The sequence below is a fragment of the Theropithecus gelada genome, chromosome 5 (genome assembly GCF_003255815.1).
Source record: "Theropithecus gelada isolate Dixy chromosome 5, Tgel_1.0, whole genome shotgun sequence".
Lineage (NCBI taxonomy): Eukaryota > Metazoa > Chordata > Mammalia > Primates > Cercopithecidae > Theropithecus > Theropithecus gelada.
Window position 1 is genome coordinate 47,626,771 of NC_037672.1, and position 9,305 is coordinate 47,636,075.

A 9,305-nucleotide genomic window follows, 5' to 3' on the forward strand; every position below is an offset into this window, starting at 1 on the left:
CTGTGTGATATTCTCTCAATTCCCTCATCTGTAATATGGAGAAAATAGTACCTATGCTAAAGGATTTCTGTAAATTAAATTTGAAATAATTCATGCTTAGGGCCGGGACTGGCATATAGCTAGGACTACCTAAATAATTCTTATTTTTAGAGTGGAATTTTTTCTTACTTAGGAATTAAGCTCCCAGAAAGCAAATAAAGTGGGGAAAAAAAAACCTTTTTTTTTTTTTTTTTTTTTTTTTTTTTTTTTTTTTTTTTTTTTTTTGAGACGGAGTCTCGCTCTGTCACCCAGGCTGGAGTGCAGTGGCCGGATCTCAGCTCACTGCAAGCTCCGCCTTCCGGGTTCACGCCATTCTCCTGCCTCAGCCTCCGGAGTAGCTGGGACTACAGGCGCCCGCCACCTCGCCCGGCTAGTTTTTTGTATTTTTTAGTAGAGACGGGGTTTCACCATGTTAGCCAGGATGGTCTTGATCTCCTGACCTCGTGATCCGCCCGTCTCGGCCTCCCAAAGTGCTGGGATTACAGGCTTGAGCCACCGCGCCCGGCCAAAAAAAACCTTTTAATTAAAATTCTCCTTGTATATATTGTATACTTGAAAATTGTTGAGAGTAGATTTTTAAGTGTTTTTACCACAAAGCAATGCTAAATATGTGAAGTGATGCATATGTTAATAAGCTTGATTAGCCATTCCACAATATATAAATATGTCAAAACATCATGTTGTATACCATAAATATATACAATTTTTGCCAATTTAAAAACTAAAGTTTTTTTAGTTTTTTAAAAAACTAAAAGTTACTCTTGCAAATTTCATAAATCAGTTATAAATTATAGTGTACATAGATTTGTATATGGTGCCTAACTCCCATTAATTAATTTAATCTTTATTCCGGGCCTACTCTGTGCCAAGAACTATAAGAGATGCTGAGACATGTAAGAATAAACAAGACTTATGAGATTCCTCTCCTCAGATAGCTCAGTCAGTGAGAAGACCTTAAATTACAAAATAGCACAAAATATGCTATGATAGTGGAAGTATAGTGCTAGAGCGCTCTTACAATTTTTGTAGAAGCAGCCAGGGAAAAGTGACAGCTGAGTTATGAAAAATGAGTAGAAGTACACCAGTAAAGAAGGTAAAATAGAGACAAGGAGAGAAGAGGCTGAAGTACTTAAGAGGTTATGTAGACTAGTGAACAATACATTCTTGGTTTCTTGACCCCAAGAAACCAAAGGGCAAGATCTCTGCTTTTGCCTTCTTTGGGCAGACGTGCAGAGAAGAACATAAGAAGAAAAACCCAGAGGTCCCTGTCAATTTTGCAGAATTTTTCAAGAAGTGCTCTGAGAGGTGGAAGACGATGTCTGGGAAAGAGAAGTCTAAATTCGATGAAACGGCCAAGGTGGATAAAGAATGCTATGATTGGAAAATGAAGGATTATGGACCAGCTAAGAGAGGCAAGAAGGAGAAGGAACCTAATGCCCCCAAAGGTCACCATCTGGGTTCTTCCTATTCTGTTCAGAATTCCTCCCCAAGATCAAATCCACAAACCTTGGCATCTCTATTGGAGATGTTACAAGAAAAGCTGGGTGAGATGTGGAATAACTTAAATGACAGCAGCCTTACATCACTAAGGCGGCCAAGCTGAAGAAGTATGTGAGAAGGATATTGCTGACTATAAGTATAAAGGAAAGTTTGATGGTGCAAAGAGTCCTGCTAAAATTGCCTGGAAAGAGGTAGAAGAGGAAGATGAAGAAGACAAGAAGGAAGAAGAGGAGGAGGATGAATTTTAAAAAAAACTGCTTATCTGTAAAAAAAAAAAAAAAAAAAAAAGAGAGAGGCTATGTAAAGGAGTTTGTACTTAATCCTTAGGGTGGGGGAAAATATCAATAGTTTTTTTAGGCAGCTATAGTTAAGTTGACTAATGTTGTACAAATATTAATTTGGAATGCAGAGCAACTGAAGGCCTCTTTTTACAGAAAAAAATGACAGTTAACACATGTAGAGAGAAATGATTGGCAAACCACTGCTTTGCCCCTTTAAAATAATAATTTGGGCAAGGATCATTAATGGATGGCAAAATTCATGGGTGAAAGGATGGTGGGGAACAAGACAGTCACATGAAGGTCTTCAAGTTTTCATCCCACAGATGATTTACTAATTACGAAGAGAATCCTTACAATGGAGAGATCCGGCAAACTTGACATTATATGCCCCCTGATGCAATGCAGCAACAAGTTGTTATGGGATGAAGTGTGTATCTCCAAAATCTGTATGTCGAAGTCCTAACCCAGTTCCTCAGAACGTGACTATATTTGGAGGCAGTGCCTTTAAAGAGGTAATGAAGAAAAAATGAGATCATATGGGTAGACCCTAATTCAATATGATTGGTGTCCTTATCAGAAGAGGAGATTAGGGGCTGGGCATGGTGGCTCATGCCTGTAATCCTAACACTTTTGAGAGGCCAAGGTGGGCAGATCACTTAAGGTCAGGAGTTTGAGACCAGCCTGGCCAACATGGTGAAACCCCGTCTAATAAAAATTTAAAACTTAGACGGGCATGGTGACATGCACCTGTAGTCCCAGCTACTGGGGAGGCTGAGGCAGGAGAATTGCTTGAACCCGGGAGGTGGAGGTTGCAGTAAGCCAAGATCACGCCATTGCAGGCCAGCCTGGGCAATGCAGCAAGACTCCATCTCGGAAAAAAAAAAAAGGAGGCAATTAGGACACAGACTTACCCAGAGGAAAGATCATGTGAAATGTGAAGCCACCAGGAGAAGATCTCCATCTACAAGCCAAAGAGAAGCCCTCAGAAGATGCCAAGCCAGACAACCCCTTGATCTTAGGCTTCCGGCCTCCAGAATTGTGAAATAGTAAGTTTTTGCTGTTTAAGCCACCCAATCTGTGGAACTTTGTTAGGGCATCTCTACCAAACTACTACAGAAGTACTGACTGTTGTCAAAATTTTTGCCAAAAATATAAATATTTTGAATAACCTAGTTAGGTCTCTATCTTACTTCCAATCTACAGGAAATACAAGAGATATAAATATAAGTTAAATAACATAATAAAGGAGCAATCAGGCCAGGTGTAGTGGCTCATGCCTGTAATCCAGGCACTTTGGGAGGTTGAGGCTGTTGGATCGCTTGAGCCCAGGAACTCAAGGTCAACCTGGGCAATATAGCAAGACCTTGTCTCTACAAAAAGATTACAAAAATTAGCTGGGCGTGGTGGTGTGTGCCTGTAGTCCCAGCTACTTTGGAGGCTGAGCTGGGAAGATCTCTTGAGCACAGGAGGCAGAGGTTGCAGTGAGCCAAGATTGTGCCATTGCACTCCAGCCTGCACGATGGAGCCAGAACCTGTCTCAAAAAGAAAAAGAAAAGGAATGAGACAAAATCAGAATGTGGCACATTTTATGACAGCTAAACTGAACTTGTCAAACAAGGCAAAGTTTGAAAAACATAAACAAATAAATGTTGGAAGCAATGGCTATTCTAAATGAAAAGACATTAAAGAAATCTAATAACCAAACACCATGTGTAGACATTTACTGGAGTCTGCATGGGAGAAGGAGGATATTTTTATAATGTAAAAACATTTTTGGGACAATTGGAGAAATTTAAATATAGTTTGTATGTTAGGTGATATTATGGAATTATTGTTCATATGCACAGGTGTAATGATGGTACTATGCTTATGTAAGAGAATGTCTTTATCTAGATATTCATGCTGAAACTTTTAGGGGTAGAGATATTGCCAAAGTTACTTTCAAAGAGTATAGCGGGCTGGGCACGGTGGCTCACACCTGTAATCCCAGCACTTTGGGAGGCCAAGGAGGGTGGTTTATTTGAGGTCAGGAGTTGGAGACCAGCCTGGTCAACACAGTGAAACACCATCTCTACTAAAAATACAAAAAATTTAGCTGGGCATGGTGGCATGCGCCTGTAATCCCAGCTACAGGGGAGGCTGTGGCTTGAGAATTGCTTGAACCTGGGAGGAGGAGGTTGCAGTGAGCTGAGATCGAGCCACTGCATTCCAGCCTGGGTGAAGAGTGACTCAACAGACAAATAAACACCACCACCACAACAACACCCTCCCCCACAAAAAAACCCAAAGAGTTTAGGGGAAAAAATTTACAGATGTATATATGGAGAAAAAGGGGCATAAAGCACATTTAGCAAAATGTTAAATGGTGAATCTGAGAGATACGTGGGAGCCAATCATATTATTTTCCAACTTTTCAAATAATTTTATTGAAAAAAAAACAAAAACAAACGACACACCAAAGGCCACCTAAAGTTGAGAGAGAATACCATTATAATATTCCAAGGGAAACATGACAGTTATCTAGACTAGGGTAGTGCTAATGGAGATGGAAAGAAGATGAATTTGGAAACAAATTCTTAAAATAGAATTGATGGGATTTGCTGATAGTTTGAGATGTCATGGGGGCATTGATTATGAGGAGAGGAGAATTCTGGAATGGACAACGATGTAGGTGGATGATGGTTCTCCTGAGATAGGAAATAAAAGTGGAGGAGGAGCTACCTTGGGGGAGATGATGAAATAAACTTTGGACAATAATAACCATCAATCAGGATTTCCAGACCTACAAAGCTGTCATGATAACCACATTGTGGTGAGGACCTGCTTGGAAGGTCACTAATTTTTCCCTAGATGATGTTTTAGTGTAGTTTTTTTTTTTTTTTTTTTTTTTTGAAACCCAGTCTCACCCTGTCTCACTCTGTCACCCGGGCTGGAGTGCAGTAGTGCGATCTCAGCTCACTGCAGCCTCTGCCTCCCAGGTTCAAGTGATTCTCCTGCCTCAGCCTCCGAAGTAGCTGGGGTTACAGGCGCCTGCCACCACTCCCAGCTATTTTGGGTTTTTTTTGTATTTTTAGTAGAGACAGGGTTTCACCATATTGGCCAGGCTGGTCTCAAACTCCTGACCTCAGGTGATCCACCTGCCTCAGCCTCCCACAGTGCTGGGATTACAAGCATGAGCCACTGCGCCTGGCCTTAATGTAGCTTTGTAAGACCAAGAACTATGCTGGGCACTTACAAATACGTTGCACATATGGTCCTAATAGAGTCCAGTGAAGTAACTACTTGGCATATATATATATATTTTTTTCTCAGCCCTGGTTCCTCACTGTAAAGCAGGGATAATACTTACATAAATACTTACTATAATAAGTTCAGGAAATCAGGAAATATATTGTTTCCCAGGTGCCTACTATTCTTTCTGTATAGTAAGTGCTTAATAAATATATGTTGATTTAGCTACAACAATCTCTGAAATTTCCCCTTATTCATCCTTCATTTTACCAGTAGACAGGCTTGTGCTATGACTAGTTACAGCAAAGCTATCGATTTGTCCATGTCCTAAGAATCCAGGATAAAATAATGGAGTATATTAAGTTTATAAAAGACATCTATAATTTCATTAAATCCTGACTGTAGTCATGACAATGTTATTTCTTCAGTTATAAATGAAGAAATTGACTCTTGGAAAGTTCACATGGCAGTAACTTAGCCCATGTTTTAGCTGGTAAGAAAGAAGTGGAACTAAGACTGGAAAATAAACATAAGCTGTTTCCAACTGCCCCGGGGTGCTGTAGAAAATGCTGGGTTTGAAAATTATGGAAGAAGAAATGAAATAACTGTGAATTATACGTAATGCTAGACATTGCTTCAGGTAATGTACCATGATGCTCGACACAGGCCTCAAGTTTCACTTTTTATTTTAGGAATATTTTTATAATGTAAAAAAAGCATTGTTGGGACAATTGGAGGAATTTAAATAACGTTTCTATGTTAGATGACATTATGGAATTATTGTTCATACGCTTAGGTGTAACAATGGTACTATGTTTATGTAGGGGACTATCCTTACATCACTGTGCAGAGATTGAAATTCATGAGAGGTGAGTGTGCTGTATGTGCATGCCTGCATAGACACCACATTTCACTGGTGATTAAATTAGAATAGTAAACATTTCAATTTATGTCCTAAGACAAATTTAAACCTAAGTCTTTAGAGAGGGAGAAACAGGTTAGTAACCCATCACAACTCTAACTCAACATCGGTTTAGTTTGTTGTCAGATTATCACAATTTTAAAGGTGTCTAAGGATAACATGATAAATAGATCATCTTAAGGCACATGTAAAAAGATCACAAAATTAATGCAATTTTTTTCTTTTTTTTTTTTGAGACAGAATCTCACTCCCTCACCCAGGTTGGAGTGCAGTGGTGCTATCTTGGCTCACTGGAACCTCTGTCTCCTGGGTTCAAGCGATTCTTGTGCCTCAGTCTCCCTAGTAGCTGGGAGTACAGGCATACGTCGCTATGCAAGGCTAATTTTTGTATTTTTGGTAGAGATGGTGTTTCACCATGTTGGCCAAGCTGGTCTCGAACTCCTGAGATCGAGTGATCCACCTGCCTCTGCCTCCCAAAGTTCTGGGATTACAGATGTGAGCTACCACGCCCCAGGTCCAAAATATTTTATAAGTTCTACATGTTCAGAGTTTGGCTTCATTTGAAATTTCTGTAGCACACTTGTTGTCTGCTGTTAATATATCTCTGAGACTTACTGGAAAAGCACTTTTGAGTTAATTATACCAAAAGGAATACTTTATTTTTGTGAATTATAAATGACTTATACTGTATTAGAAGTAATATCAAAGTTGTCTCAGAATGATAGATATTGGCCGGTAACTTTCATACTTAGGCAAATTAGAATAATGTAAAGAATTTATAGAAGTGCCTCTATTCAGAAATCTCACTGGTGTACCTAAAATACCCACCATTAAAATTCTGTTAGTGCTAAGCATTGCCCTGGTTTCAGATGTTACTTTAAAAAAAGTAAGCGCTCCTAGCAAGTCTCAGCTAAATGCTTCATTGTGTCTTTCATTCATTCATGTTTATTCCCTTATTCATATGCAGTTTTTTTTTTATGAAACATGCTTTTTGGTGTATAATATGCATACAGTAAAATTTACCTTTTTCAGGTGAACAGTTCGATGAGTTTTGAAAAATATATATGATCATATAACCACCACTGCCCCTGAGATATATCACCCCTGAGATATATCCCCTGAGACATATATCTATATCAAGAGGGTAGTATATCATCCTCTTGTCTTATCATCAGTCTTCTCCCCTCCTTCCCCAGTCCCTGCTAGCCACTGATTTGATTTATGTTTCAGTAGATTGATTGAGACATAGCCTCACTATGTTGTCCAGGCTGGTGTGCAGTGACTATTCACAAGCTCCATCATAGCAGACTGTGGCCTCCAATGATCCTCCTGCCTCAGCCCCCTGAGTAGGTGGGAATAGAGGCACTCATCACCACGTCCAGCAGTTTTATGTCTGATAGGCTAGTTACAATGCTAGGTGCTAGGGATACCAAGACAATAAGATCTAGTCCCTGTAGAGAAGGAGTTTGTCATTAAGTAAGGAGACAGACTTGTTGACAGAATATTACCACAGAGTAAATGCTATTACAAACGTATGAATGACGTACTTTGGTAGCACAAAAGGCATACAACTAACTGTGTAAATTGAGAATGCCTCATTAAGGAGATGGTTATTCAGCTGGGTCCTGAAAGGATGCGTTGAAATAGGACAAACAAAGAAGGTGGGATAAGACTTTCCAACTGGAACCAGTATCTGCACATAGACATTCAGTTATGAATGTTTCTGTGTCTTCTGAAAAGGAGATGAAGATGAGTGTGAAATCTATCTGTCCAAGGTGTAAGTAATAAACTGCTAACATTCTGGCCCTCATAAATTCGCACCCCAATTTTAAACTTCTAGACTCACCTGTATGCCTGAGCTAAAGGCATACTCTGTTATTAATGCTTCAGCAGCTATTTCTGCCGTGTGTCTTTGCAGTTTAAATTTAATTTTTAATTACGTGATGAAAGGCTCGAGTTTGAATCATCACCAAACCAGTGAGCAAAGTAATGGAATTTGAAGCATCGACAAATAGGCAGGAAGCCTCTGTATTGGGGAAAATTAATTGTGTTCTCTCTAGTGTCATGTTCAGTTATGACCCTCCCCAACCAACTCCATCCATACTGAACTTTTGCTTCTTCCATGCAACACTCTGACCCTGTAAACATATGCCGTTCTCTTCTTTGAAGGTGAACGGCACTCTTCTTTGAAGGTGGTTTATTTCCACCCACCTTCACCCAGCTGATTGTCTTTCATGCCCTTCCTCAGCCATTCTCAGTGTTCAGAGAATACAGTGTTTTCCTATTGTGTGTCCTTATCACTGTGTCATAATTGCTTGTATAATTTTCTGTCACCCCCATAGACTCTAAGCTCTGTGACAGTCTATTGAAATGCTTTTTTGAAACAGATGCTCTATAAATATTCTGGGAACGAAGGAATGAATAACTTGAGTTCAGACTTAAATTTACACAATTTAACTGGATTAAATGAGAAATAATTTGGAAATGTATAAACGTACTTTGAACAATTTGGTATACAAACACCTTTGATATTTAGGGCTGAGTTTGGGGATTAAATTATAAGGAAGAACAGAGATCAAAATGTAATTGGTTAAACGTAAATCTTTTGTAAAAATTCTGGGAAGGCCGGGCGCTCAAGCCTGTAATCCCAGCACTTTGGGAGGCCGAGACGGGCGGATCACGAGGTCAGGAGATCGAGACCATCCTGGCTGACACGGTGAAACCCCGTCTCTACTAAAAAAATACAAAAAACTAGCCGGGCGAGGTGGCGGGCGCCTGTAGTCCCAGCTACTCGGGAGGCTGAGGCAGGAGAATGGCGTGAACCCAGGAGGCGGAGCTTGCAGTGAGCTGAGATCCGGCCACTGCACTCCAGCCTGGGCGACAGAGCGAGACTCCGTCTGAAAAAAAAAAAAAAAAATTCTGGGAAATGCATATTAACAGCATAACCCCATATCTCTTTTTGCAATATTTAGCTTACATAAGTTATGTTATTTAAGTGTATTTATCCATTTGATGAAGGATTTCAAAAGTGAGGGGGAAAAAAATCATCATTCCAGCAATGATTTGCCATTACAGGCCTGAAGTGCCACAGGCACCAAACCACCCAAAATCTATATAGTATGAGTCACAAACCAAAACAGGTCTTTACTCTGCCTGAATTCCAGTCCCTAATCACAAGTTAACTGTGAACATAACATTTTAAGATAAAAGAACTAATCCTAAAAGGGGCATTTATTTCACACATTTCTGTATATCTAGAGTAGCCAAACAATAAAATATGTATTTTAGTCGTGAAATAGTTAATACTTAACATGGGTTCATATTCTAAATAT

The 9,305-nt window shown here is 39.6% G+C and overlaps 1 pseudogene; it reads left to right on the forward strand.

Moving 5' to 3' along the window:
- Positions 1-1,210: 1,210 nt before the first annotated feature.
- Positions 1,211-1,787, forward strand: LOC112624299 (annotated as a pseudogene).
- Positions 1,788-9,305: the final 7,518 nt, after the last annotated feature.